Source organism: Anopheles stephensi, chromosome 2 (assembly GCF_013141755.1).
Source record: "Anopheles stephensi strain Indian chromosome 2, UCI_ANSTEP_V1.0, whole genome shotgun sequence".
In the NCBI taxonomy this organism is placed as follows: Eukaryota; Metazoa; Arthropoda; class Insecta; order Diptera; family Culicidae; genus Anopheles; species Anopheles stephensi.
The window spans coordinates 48,844,489-48,867,439 of record NC_050202.1 but is presented as its reverse complement, the minus strand read 5'-3'; the positions used below and the strand labels follow the sequence as shown (position 1 = coordinate 48,867,439).

At 44.1% G+C, this 22,951-nt stretch overlaps 1 protein-coding gene across 1 annotated transcript in view; it reads right to left on the bottom strand.

The window, feature by feature from the left end:
- LOC118508360 (ecdysone 20-monooxygenase) overlaps positions 1 to 20,147 on the bottom strand; it is a 38,794-nt gene extending 18,647 nt beyond the window's left edge. The window contains exon 1 of the mRNA XM_036048080.1: positions 19,035 to 20,147. The gene's annotated coding sequence lies outside the window, so the exon portion shown is untranslated. The remainder of the gene's footprint in view (positions 1 to 19,034) is intronic.
- Positions 20,148 to 22,951: the final 2,804 nt, after the last annotated feature.

The following is a 22,951-nucleotide window of genomic DNA, read 5'->3' as shown; positions in this document are numbered from 1 at the left end:
AACTATAAAAGCTTCAGTAAAGCCCCTCTGTACAACTCTAGCAGTACCCACGACACAGACAGCACTACAGACAGAAATAGTTGATGATGTAACTGTCCAACCACTTACTGGTGTTAATGAAGGAACCAGATTTCCTCTCGTACCAGCAAAACGAATCATCGTTCGTTCGAAGCGTTCTATTCGAAGCCTGAAGAAGCCAACAACAACTGCAGCTAATACAAATGGGACAGTCTAAGAAGAACGACTTCTTGACGTAAGCGCCACCAACAGCCAACAGCAAGTGGTTCTAAACACTGCACCGAATCCCTCTTCAAGAACTCTAGAAGGCTCCACCTTGCTCCGATAACGCAGACTCAATGACACTTTTTATTCCCTTTATGCCATTCCTTCTTGCACGATTTCATACCAGGGCGCAAGGTGGAAATGGAAAGGATGTTTGTCCGCGTGGGGACAAGTGTTTAATTACGGCGGGGCCAATTTAATCGGACCCATCCGGGGTTAAGTGTGTTCCCTGCGTTCTGGGCTGTTATCCTGATGGAAATGGAGCGTGGCATTGTAATACAGCGCAGTGGGGGAATGGAAAACGACGGCAAAATAGTAATAAACTCCGTGGAGATTGTGTGGAATGCAGCAGTGGGCAAATTCCAATCATCCCGTCAGTCGCAGTCAATTGCTGATAATAGTAGCTCTCCGATGGGGTGGACCGAGTAGGCATGGGATAAGATTCTAACGTGCTGCTTCGTGCCAATCTGTTCTGTTAATTATCGGGAAACTTACCCAGCAACCAGGAGAGGAAATGGAAAACTTGCCTCGGCCAGTCTAGACGACCACCGGTCACTGCACCTGAAGAACTTGTTGGACAGTCACGACAAATGCACTGCACCAGTTTAAAGATGTCCGCTTGTGGAACTAATCAAACCACTCCTATGGCAGATCGCTATGACTGTCCACCGTTTATCAAGTTCATCCCAAGCGTGCCAAGATCAAACCCAACCTCCCAGTCAAAGCCCGTGACTCAGCGTGACCATTTCGATTAATTATAAAACCATGTCAGCGTGGTCGGCGGCCTAACAGTGACACTGAAAGTTCACCCAATCGCTAGGGCACTTGCCGTGCAGGGCATGGACGATCGTCCGATCCGGGAGCCAAACGCCCCAACCCCGAAATGATTTGACAGTGGCCATTGGGATCAATGAATCCGACATAAACCCACTTTTCAATTGGGGTCCCGCCATCATCAGCGCCCCAGTTGACTAAATTGATCGTCCGGACGAGGGGTGCACAATTTTCTTACATCGCATCGCAAGTGTCACCGTGATTTATCTCAATCACGAAATGCAACCAGGCGGCTGCAAACCTATCTCTCGCTCTCTCTCTCTCTCTATGCCCCGTCGGCTGGCCGGACCGGTCAAGAAATGAGGATAGTTTGTATGCAATATAGGCAACATGTCACACGCGGCTGACGGTTGGCTGACATACTTTCACTTTCCTTTGACCGTTGCTGCTGCCAGCGTGGTGCGCCCAGTTGGGAAGGCAGATGGGAGCGTATGTGCAGCCGCATCTCGGGCTGTTGAAGATGTTGAATTGAATAGCAACACCCGCCGCGGGACAGCTTGGGAACTGGGCCGGGACCATTTCTCACTGCGAAACAAAAAAAAACAGAAACAGAATCCCCCGACACAATGTTTTGGAGCTCATTGATTTAATGCAATCGTTGTAAATTGATGTCAAGAACTCTCTCTCTCTCTCGTGGTGGACATCGACCTGGTCGAGATGTTGAGGATTTTTTTTGGGAAGCAGAACATCTTGCAAGGGAGTTGGGCCTAAAGACACATAATCAAAACACGGAAGTATCGTTCAATTACCGACCGCTTCACAGTTCACGGTTCGACGACATCTGCTAGATCTTGATAGGAGGAGTCCTACCTATCTATCGTTGTCATGCTGGTAAGGGTGGTTTCTTCTGGACGCGCCTTGACGAAAAGGGTTTCCGCGGTGGTGGGATTAATTGGGAAGAACCAGTGAATGATTGGAATGGATCAATGGTGTTAATTGAAGTCAATTTTCCTACAGGATGACTGTTTTCATGGAGCATGGCTGCCCAGCAGAGCCCATCACACCATTCCCGGTTATTAGATTTGATTGTCATCAATTAGCTTTTTCTGCATAACCGGGGAGCTGGTTGAAAATGTTGCTGATTTCTGATCCTATCGGACAGTGTGTGTGTGTGCGTGCATGCCAATTGTCCATTGCTCTTGGATGGTGCCGATGTGATAAGTTTTAAAATTGAGCTCTTCTACATCTAGGAGGAGCCTCATCGTGAATGATCAACAAAGAACAAATTTCCGAGAATAGATATTTGCATTGACAGTGACACTGAAATCTACTGGATATACCGTTATCGTTGAAGTTGGAACTATTGAAAACTTGTGTGTATTCTAAGTAGCCTCATACACCTCTGATATATCTGCTTGCACACCAGAAAAGATATTTGCCAAAGATACGTAGAAGAATTGGCAAGTCTCCCTTATGGCTTAACGATCTGCTAGGTCGGTGATGGCCACCTAATGGCTTGCTCGACTTATTGGTAACACGTAGTTGGATAGTCAGTCCTCTCTACGGGGGATCGTGATTAACCACGGGAATAAGATCCGATCCCTTAAATAAAGGAATTGCAATACTGTTGGGCTAAAACATTGTCAGATTTCGGATATCTCCTCACGTCATTATAATAACTCCTGATGACATCAGCGATTGGGGCTGTCAACCAGCCATATTACAGTCTGAGGACTCTGAAGCTCACAATAGAGAGTCGGATGTTTAGACATATTTTACTCCAGATATTACACACTTGTCTGATAAATATTCCAGAATTTCAAGAATTCTTGTCGATACTGCCACTGCCTGTAGTCTAGTCTAGAGCATCACTATAAAAAGTAACTCAATCCTTAAGGCATTTCTCAAGATCTGTTCTCTACCCTTCAAATGGTGTTTTATTGTAAAAGGTCATTCACATTGTTTTCGATTGCGAAATCATCTCAACTTCAATGCCCTTAACAATATTCATTAGTTTACACGAGTACAAACAACTCCACGCACAAACGAAATTTGCTTGGGATTCCCGGTGCGAGACTTCAAACTTCTTAAAGTTGTTGTGAACCAACCAGAAGATGCTTGTTCTGGCTGCCCCCTCCTCTTCCCCAATGCATCCGGGTTGTAACGCAAAACACTCCCAACATCCGCTACCAAACCATTCCCAAAATTCTGGAACTCATCCTCCCTATCCGCCAAAATCGTTTGTTTTGTTGTTTTCGGCTTCGTTCCAATGACGCAAAAGGGTCATTTGCCTTAGCGAGCGAGCGATGGACCCTCGGACCGCAAACTTCGTTGCCAAACTTCGTCCGTGATGTTTCTGGGACGCCCAAAACAACCGAGGCGTATCATCAAAACATCAAATCGCCGGCTTGCCTGGTGGGAGAATCATCACGCGCCAAGAAGGTGATGTTGTTTGTCCTGGTGGAGCGATCGGAAGAGGGTTGGGTTCTTGGAGAGATAGAGAGAGAGAGAGAGAGCGAATGAGGTCCCCCACAGCACAGGGCCACAATGCCCCAAAATTCATCCAAAACAACAAACGTAACAACCACAAATTAGTACTGGAGGTTGGTAAGGAGAGAAGAGAACGCAAAAAAGGCACACACACACACATCGACGACCAACAACAATAACATTCTTCGATGGCGTGACGCCGGCCTATAGTCTCCAGGGCTCTCCCGGTCCAGAACGTTTTCTTGTGCCCAAGCCACTGTCCCTCCGAGTGTTTTGGTTTTGTTTCAGTTTTTTTCGGCACCGGGTGGCCGTTTATTCACCTGCACTGACCTACGCCACGCGTATCAGGCCTCCATCAGCTCTGCTTCGTTGGGGCAGCAAATTATCCCCCCCAAACGCCGATGGTGCCCATGGTGGGGCCGTTAAAACAGTCCGCGCTAACCGTGTGCATCGAAAAGCTGCGTGTTGTTTCGGTTCTATTGCCTCTTTCCAAACTTCTGGCGGAGATGATCCAATCCCCCAATAGAGCGAGAGAGAGAGAGAGAGAGCAGGAGATGGAGAGCGAGGGAGCCGAAGAGTGGGCCAATGAACTTTAAAGTTCTTTGACTTTGAGTGGTGTGCCATTATGGTCAGCGAACCCCATTCGATTCGACCAACTGCGCTTCTTCGTTGATCGCCACCGAACGCCACGGACTTCTGGCGGAACGTCTTCCCGAACGGCTTGGGGATTTGGGATCGCCCAAGAGGTTTTTGGGGGGTGCACTTTGTGGATGTCTTTTGCTGCCCTCCTCACCTCGGATTTGATTCGCCCGCCACCAAACACCACACATCCTGTGGCAGTAAGCGGGAGGAATCAGGTTCTTCGGGCACGATAGAGCGGTTGCCTCCCGGGTGGACCATAAACAGGACGGACATTCATAACGGGAGAACTGCAAAAACAGTTTGTTAGAACCATCAATCATGGATCGACTTTTTTTGTTGTTGTTATGGGCGGATTGTGCCACAGGAAATGTTTTGTCCGATGGCACAAACGTTGAAATTCGCAACACGGCCCGGTGCGAGAAATTGCGATCCATTTCCGGTCCGGTTGTGGCTTTCGGCGCTGGAGCGGCCCAATCGAACTTACAATTAATCTCTTTCGCTCCAAAACCTGTTCGCTTTTGGTCCCGGGTTTCGTGTACCCGTATTAAAATGAAGCTGCTTAAGGGTGGCATGTCCACCGAAAATCTTAACTTAATGCACTCGCAATCTTGCAAACCGGTTCAATGTTTTTCCCTGGTGATCGTACGGTTGTACCAGGAAAACAGCTGTTCGCACAATCGAAAGCCGAATCGTGGGCACAAGGCGCGGGACGAACTTTTTTGGTGTACACCGTGCCTTTTCTCATTGCAGCCCGCAGTGCATTGACCTCGGGATTGAGATCAGTTGCGTGAGATCGCTTGTGTGCATATGGTTTCAAATTGCATAATTTGTAGTTCAACTGTACTGCTAACTGCTGGGAAGAGAGCCACCGCAAATGGGAGCTGGCTATTTTTAGCTCCCGGGAAGCTTGATGATTGGCGGATTCGAGCCCTGGGAGGGATCTTCGCAGGCAGGCACGGCTCGCAACAGAACTAATGTTCGCGCGAAGGCCCTTAAGCCGTCTAAATCACGGCGTCGGCTAACCTCGAAGCCCACTTAAACAGTGGCACCAGGTTCTGCCAGGAATTCCTACGGTGGGTGGTAGGATTTGCGCCTACCACCCGTCCCTGACCAAAACTGTCCTCCAGGGTTGGCAGATGATAGGCACGCAGCACGGCAGCAAAATATGTATGCAGCAGACGACGCGTACTCGATCGTCCCGAAGATCGGGCCGGCCAAGAATGACTGATAGAACTGCACGCAAAGGGAAACAAAAAACTACCTCCAGCCGTTGCCAGCCAAAGCCGAACCGTGGCTAAGCAAAATGAAAACCGGCACACGAACACCAGGGAGAGGTGTCCATTGCATCACAATCACCAGCCGGGCTAGCCGGGCCGAGCCTTGCCCATCGCTCTGTTCTCTGCCTCTGGGAAGATTCTTACCATCCTGTCCTGCCCCTTTTCTGTTGTGCTCCACTACCTTTTGCCTGCTAGTCCCTACGGCCGTTCCCGGTCCGGCTGCCACATGTTTTGTTCAACCACCCGTCCACCTTGAGGAAAACCTACCCGCGAACCATCAGCGGCGGTTAGTTTTATTTTAGTTATTTATTTTTATTTACCTTTTGCGCCCCGTTTCAGCCACGCTGTCGCTCCGAGCGGACGGAGAGCGCGATCGTAATAAAAAAAATGGTTGCATAACATTCGCGTTCCGTTCCGTTTGCCTTTTTTTGTTGTTGCTGTAGTGGTTGGTTTTGTTTTCGCGGGATGCGCCCGACTCCATTCTGGAGGCCACCACGCTGGAAGGTCTGGTCGGTGTGTGCGGAGTGTACAGGGAATGCGACGTCGCATCGTGTATGGAAAGTTCATTCCTCCTAGCGCCGTTGTGTGATGTTGAAGGGTTATACGCAATGTGGAGGGTGAAGGGAGGCATGTTAAAGGGATTCGGTGTGATATATAGTTACGCATAATAAGACACCGTCAAGTCGCCACGCGCGCACTTTCCGACGCGCATGTCAACAGCGAGCTGGCAACCGGACCCGACACGTGGACACGCGCTTCCGCTCCACGACAGCCGCTACCAGTGAACCAGCCAGGTCAGCTTAACGCCAAAGCGGGTCATTTGAAACATATTCCAGCCGATGTTAGTTAGTTACGATTTAGAGATCAGGGAATAAAGTAAGCTTTTTGTAAAAAGTACTCCCACCGTGTCGTTTCTATAACTGGCGCAGCCGTACGGAGTCAGCTGAGTGAAAGACTGTGATAACAGTGGAAAAATAACGGACAAACAAAACCGTTGTTAAAGTGTTCCCGCATAAAACAGTTTGTGTAACGCAACCTGAGCATTCGCGACAAGCAGACGTCTTCGTCGTCGTGGAATTGAGGAACCCCCTGCAGACTTCACCTGGAGAACCAGCATCGTCAGCCCGGCTTACGCTACACGACAGCAAAACAAATCGTAAGTATTTTTTTCTTTTCTTTGCGTTTACGAAAAATCGTAAATCGAAAGCGCACTACCAGATAGACGCTTCGATTGAAGACGCGTATTCAGCAGTGAAAGTGTTAAAATTATTTGCGTCCCTAAATATTTAGGTAGGGAAGTGACAAGTGTTGTGAACTTCCAACAATCACGTTCCGCACTACCAGATAGACGGAGGTGATTAGCTTAAAGCCACTACCAGATAGAGCTTTAGGTTTCAATCAATAATTAATGCCAAACTTCAAAGACAAGGTGTTTAAGAAGGCACAAGCATTGCTTCAGGAAAAAGGTTTCAATTGTGAAACTAGTTCAGAATCAGAAGAAAGTGCAGTGTCTGGAGAATATTCCCACATACCCATAGAAAATTTGGATTTGTCTCTTGATAACCTTGATCTCGCAATGAATTCTCAAGCTCAATCTATCCCAACGGAGAATTTGAGTGACCAGTTGGCTAGTATGATACAAGTTATGGAGAATATTAGTGCAAGGTTAACGCAACATGATTTACAATTCCAAAGTATCTGCGAAAACCAGCGAGTAACTACTCACCCAAATGAACCTATCATTCGGGGAGTGACAATGGCAGGTGATCCGTTCCGTATCCCTGACCCAATTAAAATGTTGCCCACTTTTAATGGCAATAAGAGACAACTGTATAGTTGGCTTGAAACAGCACAAAAAACGCTAGATTTATTCGGAAACCTAGTGGCACCCAATATTTTTGAAATCTACGTGACTGCTGTTATAAACAAAATTGAGGGGCATGCTAAGGATATACTATGCACAAATGGGAACCCCAAAACATTTGATGATGTAAAGAAAATTCTAACAGGGACTCTTGGTGATAAACAAGAGCTTTCTACCTATAATTGCCAACTATGGCATAACAAAATGGATAATGGCAATGCGCATAAGCATTACCAGAAAACAAAAGAAATCGTTCACAACATAAAATCATTAGCAAAGCAAAATCCAAAGTATGATCAACACTGGGATGCCATAAATGATTTTATAGACGAATACACCCTAGCAGCATACGTTAGCGGGCTGCAAAAACCATATTTTGGGTACGTACAAGCTGCAGAACCCAAAACAATAGAAAATGCGTATGCATTCATATGCAAGTTTTCCTCAAATGAGTTAAGTAAGAATCTCACTGAAGATAACAAACAATACTCTCGAGCTTCGAGTAGCCTTCGAACTGCAGTGTCTGAAAACAACAAAGGTCTACCCGGAAAAAAAATCTATAATGCAAAAAATGTACAACCCCTGCGACAGGATTACAAACTTCAAAAACCAACTAACACAGATCCGCCTACCGAACCTATGGAAATAGGGTCATCTAAGAGCAGATTAACTTTAAACAAGAAGCAAATTTTTAATGCAGAAATAACACAGCCTTCTGATAATGACGATTCCGAGACTGGGGAGGGATTGGACATAAATTTTTGCTTAACTCTCCCAGAACTCGAAAATACATAAATTACTTACCTTACATTACATCAAGTAATCAATCAAACAAAAGTTTGAAAATTTTGATTGATTCCGGTGCAAATAAAAATATAATACGACCAGGAATACTATCAAATGTTAAAACAATAACTGGCACTAAAATAAACAACATTGCTGGATGCCAATACGTTAATAAGAAAGGAAGTATCAACTTACTAGGCGATAAGCTTCCAAACCAAATATTTTATGAAATGCAGTTTCACGATTTTTTTGACGCACTGATTGGATCAGAATGCATGGCTAAGAACAAAGCCAAAATAAACTTCGAAGACGAAACATTTGAAATCGGAAACATAAAATTGAAATACGAAAAATATTTTCCTACACAAAAATTATATTCGCACCATATAGAAATGGAAACGACAGTTAATGGTGACTGGTTAGTACCAACATTTCAAAAACTTTGTAACGGAGTTGTGATTGAGCCTGGCTTATATAGAGCCGATAATAACAAAACAATCACCAAAATATTAAGCACACAAAACGTTCTACCTATTATTAAAGGAAAATTGAACTTAACAGTAAACAATTTCGAAACGGTTTCTCCCATTCCATTGCAAAGAGAAAGTGGAATTACAAAACAAAATCTGAAGGAAATAATACGTACCGACCATTTATTATTATTAGAAAAAGATAAATTGTTTGAAACAATTATGGCTAATCAAAAAGTTTTATTAAGAGCTGAAGAGAAACTTACAGCAACATCGGTGGTAAAACATAAAATTTTAACCACTGATGATAATCCAGTCTACACAAAGTCATATCGATATCCACACGCTTATAAATATGATGTAGAAGAGCAAATCAAGGAATTACTCGATAACGGAATCATTCAACATTCAATTAGCCCTTACTCATCACCAGTTTGGGTTGTTCCAAAAAAACTAGATGCGTCCGGAAAACGTAAGGTACGCGTTGTTATTGACTATCGTAAGATCAATGACAAAACGATAGATGATAAATTCCCCATACCTCAAATAGAGGAAATTCTAGATAACCTTGGAAAATCGGTTTATTTTACCACCCTTGATTTGAAATCAGGATTTCACCAAATCGAAATGGATCCTGATCACCAAAAAAAGACAGCTTTTTCAACGGCTCTAGGACATTTCGAATTCACAAGAATGCCTTTTGGCCTGAAAAACGCTCCGGCAACATTCCAAAGGGTTATGAATAATATTTTAACAAATTTTATCGGATCGATTTGCTATGTGTATTTGGATGATATTATCATAATTGGGAAGAACCTAGAAGATCATCTAGACAATGTTTCAAAAATACTTAAAAGATTAAGTGATTTTAACCTAAAAATTCAATTAGATAAGTGTGAATTTCTTCGCCGAGAAACAGAATTCTTAGGGCATGTCATCACTTCAGACGGCATTAAACCCGATCCAGACAAGATTAGAAAGATTAAAGATTGGAAGCTTCCACGAAGTCAAAAAGAAATAAAACAATTTCTAGGACTCGTTGGTTATTACCGACGATTTATCAAAGACTACTCAAGAATTACAAAACCTCTTACCAAATACTTACAAAAAGATAAAGAAATAAATGTAAGTGACAAAGAATATGAAGAGGCATTTGAAGGATTGAAAAATATTTTAGTCTCGGATCAAATCCTATCTTACCCTGACTTTCAACATCCTTTTATATTAACAACGGATGCAAGCAATTACGCTCTTGGTGCCGTTTTATCACAAGAAATTGATAAAATCGAGAAACCCATTGCTTTTGCTAGCCGTACCCTGAACAAGACCGAGTTGAACTATTCCACAACAGAAAAAGAGGCTTTAGCCATCATGTGGGCAGTAAACAAATTCAAACCCTACCTTTATGGTAACAAATTCACTTTAGTTACTGACCATAAACCCCTAGTTTTCATAAAAAATTCAAACAAGAATGCTAAATTGCTTCGATGGCGTTTAGATTTGGAAAATTATGATTACGACGTTGTATATAAAACAGGAAAGACCAACGTAGTGGCTGATGCGCTCAGTAGAAAAGTCGAAATAAACGCTAACGAAATAGAAAATAGCGTTACGATAGATGAAGTATCGCTGGAAAATAATTCCAGTTCTGCTGACACAATACATTCAGCCAGAACATCCGATGATTATTATTTACATTTAACAGAAAGAGCCATCAATACTTACAGAAATCAAATTATTTTCAAAATTACAAATTCAGAATCCGTTGTCAAAGAGCAAATTTTCCCAGGTTACACGAGGACCACTATTTGTTCAACATCGTTTAATACTAGCAAAATTACAAATTTTTTGAAAGAGCATTCAAATGGAAAACAGAATGCTTTGCTAGCCCCTGAATGTTTACTAAATGTAATCCAACATTCATACAGAAAAAGCTTCTGCAATTCGAACTGCCATTTCGTTATTACGCAAAATATGGTTGAAGACGTGACATCAGAGACAAGGCAAGACATTATTATACGAAAAGAGCACGAAAGAGCACATAGAGGTATGACAGAAGTTGAAAGACAACTTAAACGCTCTTACTTTTTCCCAAACATGATTAAAAGAATCAAACAGCTAATTAATTCATGTACAATTTGTACTCAACATAAATACGAGCGAAAACCATATAATATAAAAATTTCCTCACGCCCAGTAGAAAACGGTCCGTTTCATAGAGTCCACATGGATATTTTTGGAATGGATAAACATTATTATCTTTCTTTAATTTGTGCATTCTCAAAGCACCTTCAGCTTATAGAAATCAAATCCAGAAACATGACGGATATTCGCAATGCCCTTTCACAGTATTGCAGAACTTTCAGACCACCCAGAAAAATTATTTGCGACCATGAAGCCGCTTTCACTAGCATTCAATTTCAAGAATTTCTATCTAACTTTGGTACCGTCATCGAATTCGCCTCGTCGTCAGAGTCGAATGGTCAAATAGAAAAAACTCACAGTACTATAATAGAACTTTTTAATACAAACAAACATAAATTTAACGACAGTCCATCGTCAGAGATAGTGCAAATAGTGAACTCTTTATACAATGATACAGTGCATACAGTCACTACTTTCACTCCAAACGAAATCATTTTCAACCCAGGTTATACGACGAATCCTGCAGAAATGACTGAAAATGCGAACAAAATTTTTCAAGAAGTCACAAAAAGGCTTCAAGAAGCTGCTAAAAGAATGGAAAAAAATAACGAAACAAAAGAAAATCCTCCTGTTGTAAATGAAGGAGAGGATGTGTATATTAAGAAAAATACAAGAAAAAAACTAGACCCACGCTTTTCAAAAGCAAAATGTTTGCAAAATCAAGACAAAACTATCAAAATTGCACCGAGAAAAATAAAACGTAGCAAAAATAAAATTCGACGCATAAGACATTAATTATACATGAAACTAATATTACTTTATCTTTACAGGAACAAAATAAGGATTGGGACCTAACACTGAAGGCATACCAGTACCATAACTATCTTTTTTCTCTTTCAGCATTCTTCCGAAGAAGGCAATAGTCCGGACGATAAGGAGTCTTATTTTTATGAAAACAAATCAGTTTAATATCGTGAAACATAACCATTACAACGTAAAAAAAAAGGTAGAGAAAATGAAATTATTAGGGGTAGAGAAAATGAAATTATTAGGGTTGATTTTCATTTTGATGCTATGTAATACAAATGCACAAGAACTAAAAATAACAAATTTAATAGATCAACCAATTCTCATACTAGAAAAACATCCATGTAAAATGCAAATAGGTAACATTAACGTAGTTCATGAAATTAACTTAACAGACATCGAAAATACTATAAATCAGTTAACTCAAGTTGTTTACAGACCAACCAATAGTTCCCTAGCTATAATCGCGAAACATAAAATCAGTAATTTGCATTCAAGTTTAATTCACATAAAACCAAGGAAACGTTTAACTGGGAGCACAGAAGCTATAGGGTCGGCTTGGAAATGGATCGGAGGAAGCCCAGATGCTCATGACCTGCAGATTATTAATAGTACAATGAACGAACTCATTGAAAGCAACAACATGCAATTTCTCGTCAACGAACAACTCGGAAACAAAATTAAAGCACTTACAAGCGAGATGGAGCAACTCATAATACGGAAAAACGACATCGTTCTGAATGAATTTGACATGTTGATGGCATTGATCAATATAGATACGATCAACAATATACTAGACAATATACTAGAAGCGATATCGTTGTCTAAAATGTCAATAACAAGCATCAAACTATTGTCTCCTCAAGAAATCGCCATAGTAATACAACTTTTAGCAGATCAAGGAGTTAAGACAGATGTTCCCGACGAAGCCATTACTTACGTTACACCTAAAATCGCAGTTAATCGTGAGAAGCTGTTGTTCATCCTTAAGGTCCCTGAGTTACAAAAGGATGAATCAAAAATAATTGAAATCTTTGCGCTCAATCACAATAATTCCACAATTAAACGATATCCGAGGAACCTTCTGCAATACAAACAGAAACTATACACAACAACAAAACCAGAAGAATACGTGCAAAAATACGCCTATGCTTTGGAATTTAAAGACGAATGCATTTATCCTATGGTAATGGGGAGAGAAAGTAATTGTATAGTAACTCCGCAATACGCAAACACGTCCATGCTAATAGCAGATAATCTCCTGTTGATTGAGAACGCAGACAGACAGCTCATCAAATCCGATTGCGGCCCTAATGATAGGATACTGACAGGAAATTTCTTACTCACGTTTTCAAATTGTACAATACAATTCCAAGATAAGAAATTTACATCAAAGGAAATTCATGTAAAAAATCCTTCAGTATCTGGAACAACGTTCAACATCGCAATCCATCGGAAAGTTGTAGAAACACCTTTGGCGTCCCTAGACAATAGAACATTGACAAATCGCAAACACATCGAACACATCTACTTGGAACAGTACAAAAACGTTACTTGGGATTGGAGCCTGTTAAGTGGAATTGGAATTTCCACTGCCGTATCTATAACCATGATCATTATTGCCTATGTCTATTTCAGTCACCTCGTCTCTGCTATTTTATCCCAAGTCGGAAAAAGGAAACACCGCATTCGGAATGAGTCCCGTAGCCATCGTAGTGCAGATGATACCGTGGGAAGTTCGAACGCGTGAGGGCACGCTTTTTCACCCCCCGGAGGAGTTACGCATAATAAGACACCGTCAAGTCGCCACGCGCGCACTTTCCGACGCGCATGTCAACAGCGAGCTGGCAACCGGACCCGACACGTGGACACGCGCTTCCGCTCCACGACAGCCGCTACCAGTGAACCAGCCAGGTCAGCTTAACGCCAAAGCGGGTCATTTGAAACATATTCCAGCCGATGTTAGTTAGTTACGATTTAGAGATCAGGGAATAAAGTAAGCTTTTTGTAAAAAGTACTCCCACCGTGTCGTTTCTATAACTATATTTCATCACATCACTTAATATTGATTGCAACGGATATTTTGATAAAAAACAATCGAAAATTGAATCCTTTTGTCAGATAGCTGATAAGCCTTATGTTAGCCATTAGGACCTTAATGAAAAAACGTTCATTTGGATCTTTTTTGAAATGAAGATCACCTATATTTTTAATGTGCAATATGACACTTCAATATCATCTTGACACTATGAGAATTAATAGAGATCTTTGCTTTTAGCGCCCTATGCTGTGGGGACTTCGACCTTGAAGAAGGCCAAAGTCGTTCGAGGACGCCGAATGTTGGACATTCCTCCGATTCATTGGACTTTTGGAAACATTCTCTATGGACCTCGAGAAGGTCCAGGAATGACTTCCTTGAATTGATGATACCCGTAGCAGGATGGATTCAGATAATCCTCTCAGTCATTTGGAGACATTCTCTATAATTCTCAAGAGGGCTTGGCTTGCTTTTCCCTTGGTTTGGAATAGCACAAGAACTCTAGACATGTTCTACTCCAGGAGTGACTCACTCAGGCTTCTCTAAGAATGGCTCAAATAAAAAGAGCATGGGTCCCTTAAGAACTTAAACTTAGAGTTGCCTGACCTGCTCGAGCAACAGTTGTTTGGTTAGTTTCTAAAGATGTTAAAGGTGAAAAGAATGTCTTCACTAGAGAGCACTATCAGCTAACATACACAAAGCTCGATCCTACTACAGCCTAAAGCTGGATCGCCTCACCAGCAAGATTTACTTGAAGAAATTTAATGCAAGAAATTCTAACTCGATCTCCATATTATCTGGACATAGCTTCATTTTATTAGTGATTTTGTCATTGAAACTTTGCAAATCATAATTTTGTTCCTAAAACCTTCTTCCGCAATAGAATCGAAGGTCAAACCGATTATGCACTGCGGCTATAAAAAATCATAATTTCTAATCGGAAAAGCAAACCAGTTAGCCAGACCTCCAACACACTAATGCGACGACCTCCACATCTTCTCGGCCGATTGCTCAGAACAAGTTTCGCAGAAGCTGCACAGAACAACTTCACATTCCGTGCCGAAATTCGCCAAATCGCCCACCCCGGCACAGAAAGTCGATCACCGGACCGAAGGTAGCGAATCCTCCAGTGGGCCCATTTCTGAAAAGTTTCGAAGGCGAACCTCGCACTTGATCTTGATGCGCGTCCCACGGTGACGCATTGGGGGCTGATCGGTCGTAGTGGTAGTAGTAGCTGGCTCACCTTCACGCGACGCGCTGCGAGGCAGAATTTGCATGGGATGAGATGAGCAGTAGCATCCGATAGTGTCGTCGGGGCGAAATTGATCGGTCACAGCGTGCACCATAAATCACACCTCCCCACGGGCCTGGCTGCCTTCCCGGACACAGACATGCAAGCGCACGCGGTAACGATCGATGGCTGAATCGATCGATTTCCGGATTGCGACTTCCCTCACGGCAAACCAGTCCCATGCCCACCACCTCATTCGTCGTCGTCATCACCACCTCCTGTCTGTGGCTGGGTCGTGCGTAATCCTTTAGCGAGTCGTCGTCGCAATGGCATCTTTCACCAGCTGTGCCGCGTTATGTAATGGTTGCAACGGAGATGCAACATTGCGAATGCATTCTTTGCCCTGTCGCACACGTGAGCCGTGTCTCTCTCTTGTATTGCTTCTTCCTTTTGAACGAACCGGGCGGTGGGGTATATGTTTGGAAACGGAAAATAAACGATCGACGGTTGCGCTACTCGTACTGTAGCTTATCGGGTGTTTGTCCTGGGGACACACCACCAAACGACTTCATCGAAGCCTGCCTGCCTGCCCTTCGCCGTCGCTCGTGTTCTTGTACGTGCACCTGGAAGAAGCCGCAAGTCATGAAGGTCAATAGGAAGCGCGAACAATATCGCGATAATCGTAACCTCCGTAACACCTCCGTGTTACGGAACTGTTCCGGTACCGCGTGCGCTTGGCGTCTCGGATCGGGGATTCTTGATCTTGACTTGGACATCTCCGCCGCAGACCGTCGGGTTCGTTGGCAAATACGATACGGACAAGACAAGAAGCAGATTTCGGAACAAGGTGAGAGAGCCATTGTGTCGGACAGTAGCTTTGGGTAAATTGTGTACTGTTGGTAAACCGGAGCTATTTTAAAGTTGGTAATCTGTTTGCAGGAGCAGGAATTTGAATGTCATGCCTTAGTTATGTATTCTGGCTGCTCTTTCTCCTTCTCCCTCTTACTTTGGTCATTTTGGCAAGATGGCTTGCCTATTATCTAAGTGCTATAAAATGAGCCACATACTCTTAAGAATTTATAGCAACGATTAGTGATAATTTATAACTTCACCATTTTTATCACAAGCTTGAACAAGCATGAAAACAAGAAAGTCATGCTTGGTTCTGATCGATCAGCTTCAAACAAAAGAACGACGTCATTTAAAAAATTCAAATACGAGCAGCATTCTCCCAAAAACCAAACCGAAACAGATGACAGCATAAGGAAAGAGCATACATAAACTTTACCCACTGCATTAACCTGCAACGGTCAAAGTAACGGTTCTCCGGCAAGCCGTTTCCGAACATTCCGAACCCCAATCCCAAAAGTTCTAGACCGCCAGCAGCAGCAGCATCCTCCATCCTCCAAAGGGTCCGAAAGCAATAAAATCATGGCCAAGTGATGCGCTATCCCAAACTGTCGAAAAGCAACAATCAACGGATCGATTAATTGTGCTCACTTGTTGTGTCCGGCAAGCCACGTGTGCTCTTCTACTACCGCCGTCTACTACTGTCGCCACTGATCAAGTGGAAATTGAATCGACAGCGACCGTACTTCGGAATGCTCCCCCAATTCGAGACGTTTCAAAGTCAGCCATCAGGTCATCGGCGTCCCTTGATCGGGAGTAGAAGAAGAAAAAACCCGAACCCCAAACAAAACAAAGCCAGTGTTAAGTAACGAACCATGCCGCCGCTGCAACATACGACGCAATTTATGAGGCGTGATCATGAACTTCACCTCCATGGCGGCCAGAGCCGGGGCGTAACAGAACCACCGGCGGCGATGCTCTTGCCGATCGAAATACCACAAATATGCTATCACCCAGTGCGAACCACCCTTATTCCCCCCCCCCCCCTTGACTCCTCTTCCCCCTGGGTTGGGTTGTTCGCGGACCGGTCGCATCGAGAGTAAAAGCACGTACGCTTCCCCAGCATCGTGCTTCGAGCTGTTGGTGACAATGCGTGAAAAAACGGCTGGTGGATCGGGGGATGTTTTTTTCGGGCGGACAGTGAGTTCATTCACCCCGGGGCTAGTGTTTCGGAGCGGACGGGTTGTACGCGCGTGTGTGTGTGTGTGTGTGTGGGTCTTATCTGAGTGTTGTGATGTTGCCAGCAGCGCAAGCTTTTACGTTCGGCCCGGCATGGCGATAGCAGCGGACAAGACATAACTGGCAATAAATAAGACATTTTGACGTGCTTCCCCACCAAAAAAAAAAAATAAATAAATTATGCTTTGCTCGTGCCATTCCCTCCCGGAGTGTGCTAGTGCCTGTCTAATTAACGGCACGAGTTCTTCTGATTGTTCACTCGTAAGAAGTGTGCTGATTAAAATCATTCTCAAGAAATATGTACTAAATTGGGGTTAAAATTTGGAATTTATCACAAACTGAATCATTTTAGTACAGTGGTTTGATAAAATTAGAAAAAATGCCTTAAATTGCTTTAAATGATCAGTACACAACTACTAAGGCCCCTAGTTACACCGTCTCACATATAGATGGCGCTTTTGAACCTACTAAGAATATGACATCTTGGAGACCAACTGATGATTAGCTCTCATAACTCGTACTGTTAGCTGTTAGTAATTATGAACTAACAGAACCTAGACAAAATACCCCAAATATTCCCACCAATCCAGAACGTTCAATGAATGAGAGATAATTCATTAAAGAAAACGACCGACCGCCATTTCCAGCGCAAATCTGCGAAATCTGGTGCCATTGACCTGTATTTCGCATCTTTCACGTCCATTCCCGAATGAAGTGGCGCGATGAAATCATCAGCCACCCATTTTTGGCCGTTTTTCGCCCCAAAACCGTTGGGCTGGTCGGTTGGCGGCACCCCTTATCGGTGCCAGTAGCAGTGACACAAGTCTGTTTGCCGACACGGCCCTGGGGTCGGCACAGAAAAAAAACAAACAACGGGTCCATTTGTGTAAAGAGTGCCCGTGGCAATCGGCAATTGTGTTGTGTAAAAATTTGTAAGAATATCACGCGGAACAACAACCACGAGTGGGATGAAACAACAGCACAACCTCCACACGAAAGCCACGAAAGTGGACAAATTTGTGTTTGCAATTTTCGTTGCGGGAAGCGATTGGTTTTGGGGAAAAGGTGCGATACGCCGAAATCTTGTGCACGGCCAACATTGTCCCCGGCTGTTTGTTTATCAATCACCCTCATCAGCATGTTGTTCGGGATGGGTGAGAACAGATGAGAATTGAAAAAACCAATCAAAAGTGGAGTCTCCACCGGTGGGAAGGAGTCCATGTTGACTTGGGTGAGATGATCAGTTGGAGGGTTTTGCGGCCGCAAATAGCATGTGTGTGCGAAGAAAGTGGATGTGTTTGCTATTCTGCCAAATTTCACCCACCGCCAATTTCCGGGCGTAAAATGATGAGTCGCGCAAAAATGGGGACTTTTTGTTGGTCAGATGCGTCAGATGTCTCGGTAAACGTTGCGGAGTAGTTGATTCATTGGAGGTTCATAGAAATAGAAGAATCAATTTCACTTTTCAATGTTCGAATCCATTTCTGGATTCTGCTCAGGATAAAGATGTCGGAATTCCGTTCAGGACCCTGTTCAGAGTTGAAGTCAATTTCGCCAGATATTTCCTATCTTAAGTCCTTCAGCAATGATTGAACTATATTGGTTCGGTTCAGATTGACTGGAAAAGATTCTTCTTCAACTTGAACTTCAAACACCAAGAATTGGTCCAGAATTCCATGTACATTCTTCAACTTGAATGAAGTTCAAGGGTTGAAACCCTCCAGAATCGGTCTAGAATTCCCCGAAAAAGATCCTTCTTCAACTTTGAGAAGATCAAATCCTGAACGGAATCCAACAAATATTCAACTATCGCTAGGCCTTCAAGAAAACTCTTCAATATTGTAAACGCTCAAGGCGGGTCATTTTTGCTTGAATACTCCAAGTCTTAAATTGCTCACCAGCTGACGACTTCGATCGCCACGGCACAGCATCACTTCCCTTGGGCCACCGCCGTTCGAACGTATGCAGTCTTGCAACACCGTGCGCAACCATGGCCCAAAATGGGTCTGCCTGCAGTGGCCCACCCTGGGAACGCCACCACCAACTCCAAATTTCCCATCCCCCCTTTTCAAACGTCCGCATTTTCATACGGCACGCGGAAGGTCCCCGATACTGGCGTACCACCGAACCAGCTACTTACCCAAGAATCAAACGGCAAACTGCAACGCGGCGTCGATAGGGCTACGCCAAAACCGAACCTCCGTGCACTCCGTCTCACCGCGTCACACGATCACACGGGCTGGCCGGCTATGATGCAACGAAGCGCAGCAGTCAAACGCACTTGGACCATGGCGGCACGTCAGCACCACCAACCTGCACACATTAAGCTGTCATAAACAGCTGCCTCACACGGGCACGAGCTCGCAAGTACACGCACACGAGGACCGGCCACTATCACGACGACCGTTGAAGGCTGCACCGAACGAGCCCACCTGGTTCCCACGATGCTGGAATTGTACTATGGCCGAAGCTCACAAGCTTCTGAAGCGGAAATCGAGTTTGATTCTAACCACACACACGCGCGCGCGCGCCCTCACACCCCGATAAGCCACGATGTCGTAATTCCGAATTCCCAAAGTTGGGACGCTTATTTTGAGGGGCCACAGCTTAAAATAAACCTCGACGCGGAGGATGCGAAATTTCAAGGGCACACTGGCTCTGGCCCGTTTTCTCGGATGGGATGGGGCAAAAGGCAAAAAAAGGATCACGCGGTAAAAATCCGACTCAAAAGGAACGGCAACACGATCACAGCTTATCACCGCGACATTGATCTTCTGCGCACATTCTGAGGCACGATTACTAGTGGTCTGGCCCCCGCTTTGGTGAGGTTTTGCTTGGTGAACCGTTTTCCGTGAACGAGCACGCGCGCGAGAACACGCACACCGCGGTGGAATCGATCAAAACCCTGAACGACGCCACCACACACTGATCACACTAGTCGTGTGTGTTGTGAAACGTACCGACCGACCGCCACGTGCGTACCTAGTTCCGAGTCGCTGCAGGTACCGGGACCAGGTCACACGGATTTAATCACGAGGCAAGGTTTACTTCCGTTATTCGATGTGTGTTTTAACTGCACACGCACAATCACGATGACTTCCAAAGGACACTCCTCAACACTTAAACACAACACGATATCGCACGGACCGGCTCACCGCGGACTATGGGGAATGCGTTCGGTCCGGTTCAACCAGCGTGTCTGCACGGGACCAACGTTGAGCGCTTTCTGATGCGAGTGCGGCCCAATTCAAGCCGCCCAAACCACGCAACCACGTTCGGCGCGAGAGCTGCTCAGGCAGTAGTAGTAGTAGTGCGTTTGCTTTGCGCCGAACCGCCGGAGCCGGAGGATTCCCGGGAGCGATCGCGGTACTCGAGCGTTCGTTTGGAGATGCCCGCGCCTTATCGCGTCGATGAGAGCGAGAAGCAGAGCCATCTTCAGCCCCGGGGCCGGGAGGTAAGAGAATGTGTACGTGCGTGCTGATCTTCCGCCGCCCAGTGTTGCTTTGCTGGGTGGTTGATCGATTGGTGGTGGATCATCCCGCCTGAGCTGCATTCGGATTCGCCCGTGCCGTGAGAGTAGCATCACCAATGCATACACACACACACGCGCGTGCTTGGAGAGAGTGGTTGTTGTTGTTGTTGGATTACCTTTAATTGTGCCGTTGCGGGTTGTCGGTTGGGGTTGGGGGTTGATGGTTCGCTCTCGCCGTGTTTCGCTCCCCAAGAGGGTGAGAGAGTTAGGGGTTTGTTTTTCGTTAATCCGTTATTGAGTGCTCCGGCTGCAAGGATATTCTTTCAATGATGATTTAAGTTCTTTATTGCAGTCAATTTAATTATAAATAAAGGGAGAGAAAGAGAGAGACAGAGAGAGGGAGTGAAAATATACTCTACGGATTAGAATCAATTTTTTTGGTTTCTAAACGCTAGCCAACTCGTGTATGTTTAGATAAAAAATTTCTTAAGCTATTTTATTATGTTTCGTAAAGGAACTTTATATTATTTTGCGTTGCGAACAATGTAAAAAAGGACTGATGAAGGTCTCAGGACCTATACCAAAGAGAGGCCCATAGCCTCTTTAATGATTCTATAAAATAGAGCAATTTTAAAACCTTCATTCTAGATTTCAGATAACATATTTTAGTCTTAAAAGTTACCTAGACAAAAAAACGCCTGCTGGAGGTTTGGTACCCACTGGATGTTCAGTTGGGACTACTGAACCGTTCCGTCCCTCTCATAGGATTTAAGCAATAAGCTAAGTAAAATTCTTCCAAGCCAATATCTACCTTGAAGTCAAATTTGAACAACCGAATTTCGTTTTGTTTTAAACATGTAGACGGTCTTTTTATGAGTGACAGCGGCACCGGTCTTCACACAGCAGGACTGGGGTTCAAATCCCATCCAGACCGCCACCTCGTACACAGAGCTAACTACTTTGATAAGGGTAAAGCAAAGTCACAGGAAGCCAGAAATGGCAGGCCGTGACCTTTCGAGGTTCTAGTGCCAAAGAAGAAGTAAAAGAAGATACTATCAGGAATGACTCAATTTAAAAAGAAACTAAAACAATTCAACAAACATGAAGACATACTATAACGTTTTTTTTTTTATTCCGTGGAGCAAGGGCTGGCCGTATTGCTTAAAACTAGGTTATAATAAAGAGTTATAAACTAAGTTACAATTCACTTTGGTATGGGAAACATATCCTTCTCGAAACCGTGAATGGGTAGCTTTTCCCGGATGAGCTTGGACGATACGTCGATTGTAGTTTCGTAATCCTGATTATAGCGAGGGTCTATTTCGTGTATCAGTGTCTGTAAGGGTAGACATGATATCCCGCCCGTTCTTGGAGCGTGTTCTTCTTGTGCTCCTCCAAGGGGTAGCAGAGAGCCAGTGATCCTCCAGCACTTTATCTTGCCTGTTTGCTGCTTTGTCTTTGCTCTGGATCCTCTGGGACATTTTGCCTGCCCCCTGTATCATCGCACCCATTCATCCAGTCATGCATCATGCAAGCGAGATACAACACATATAACAGAAAACCAGTAGGATAGGAAGGAAGGAAGGAAAATGTCTAAACTAAGTCTACCATTCGCTCGACAGAACTCATAAATAGACCTCAGGTTGGTATCATCCCTGCCCCCAAGCTGATCCCGAATAGGAACGTTCTGTCGATGTTCAGAACTGCGTCTAATAAGGAGGGTCGAGCAGGCTCGTAATCCAGACAAGTCCATAGAAGATGATGTATGTCCTATACACTGGAGATACACGTCCAATATGAAATGGTTAGACCTAAGCCTAGTTATCATTCGAATGAACGCGCGATTTCCTGAGATGCCATGGAATAAGGACTTCAAGGATACTTGGAGAATAATCGAATATAAAGACCTCCCAAGCTCATCTGTGTCCCAAATACTCTAACATCGAACAAAAAAAAGGTATTTAAATTATATTTATTCTATTTAAATCTGAAAACAATTGAATCCTTGCAGAAGAAATCTCTGGAATCGCTTAGCGTATAAACATCTTTGCAACAAATGAACCATGAGCAAACGTCCACCCTGTATTCATATAAAACTAATGTAGCATTACAGTCAGGGCATTCTGGACGCGAGGAATGTTCTTTAATGACTAATAATGTTACTAATGTTGGACGGGACGGTTCAGTGGTCAGGGTGATACTGGCTCCGGTCTGCACACGGCAGGACTGAGGTTCAAATCCCATCCAGAGACCGTCTCCCCGCACGCAGGACTTGAGCATCCAGCTACGGGTCACAGAAGTCACAGAAAACCAGAAAAGGCAGGCCAAAACCTCTCGAAACAGCGTTATAACACTAGTGGCAATGCTTTATATAATTATGCTATAAAACACAGTGTTTTTACTTTCAATGCCTCGGTGCAATTGCCATAACACAAAGATAATCTCCCACGGCAATCCAACCACGCACGCAATTTCGCTCAAACGACAATCCACCACGCAACAAAGACCGGAGAAATCATAGCGGACAACAACAAAACGGTTAAAATATTTTCCCTTTTTCCTTTACCTTCATCTTAAGACGTTTT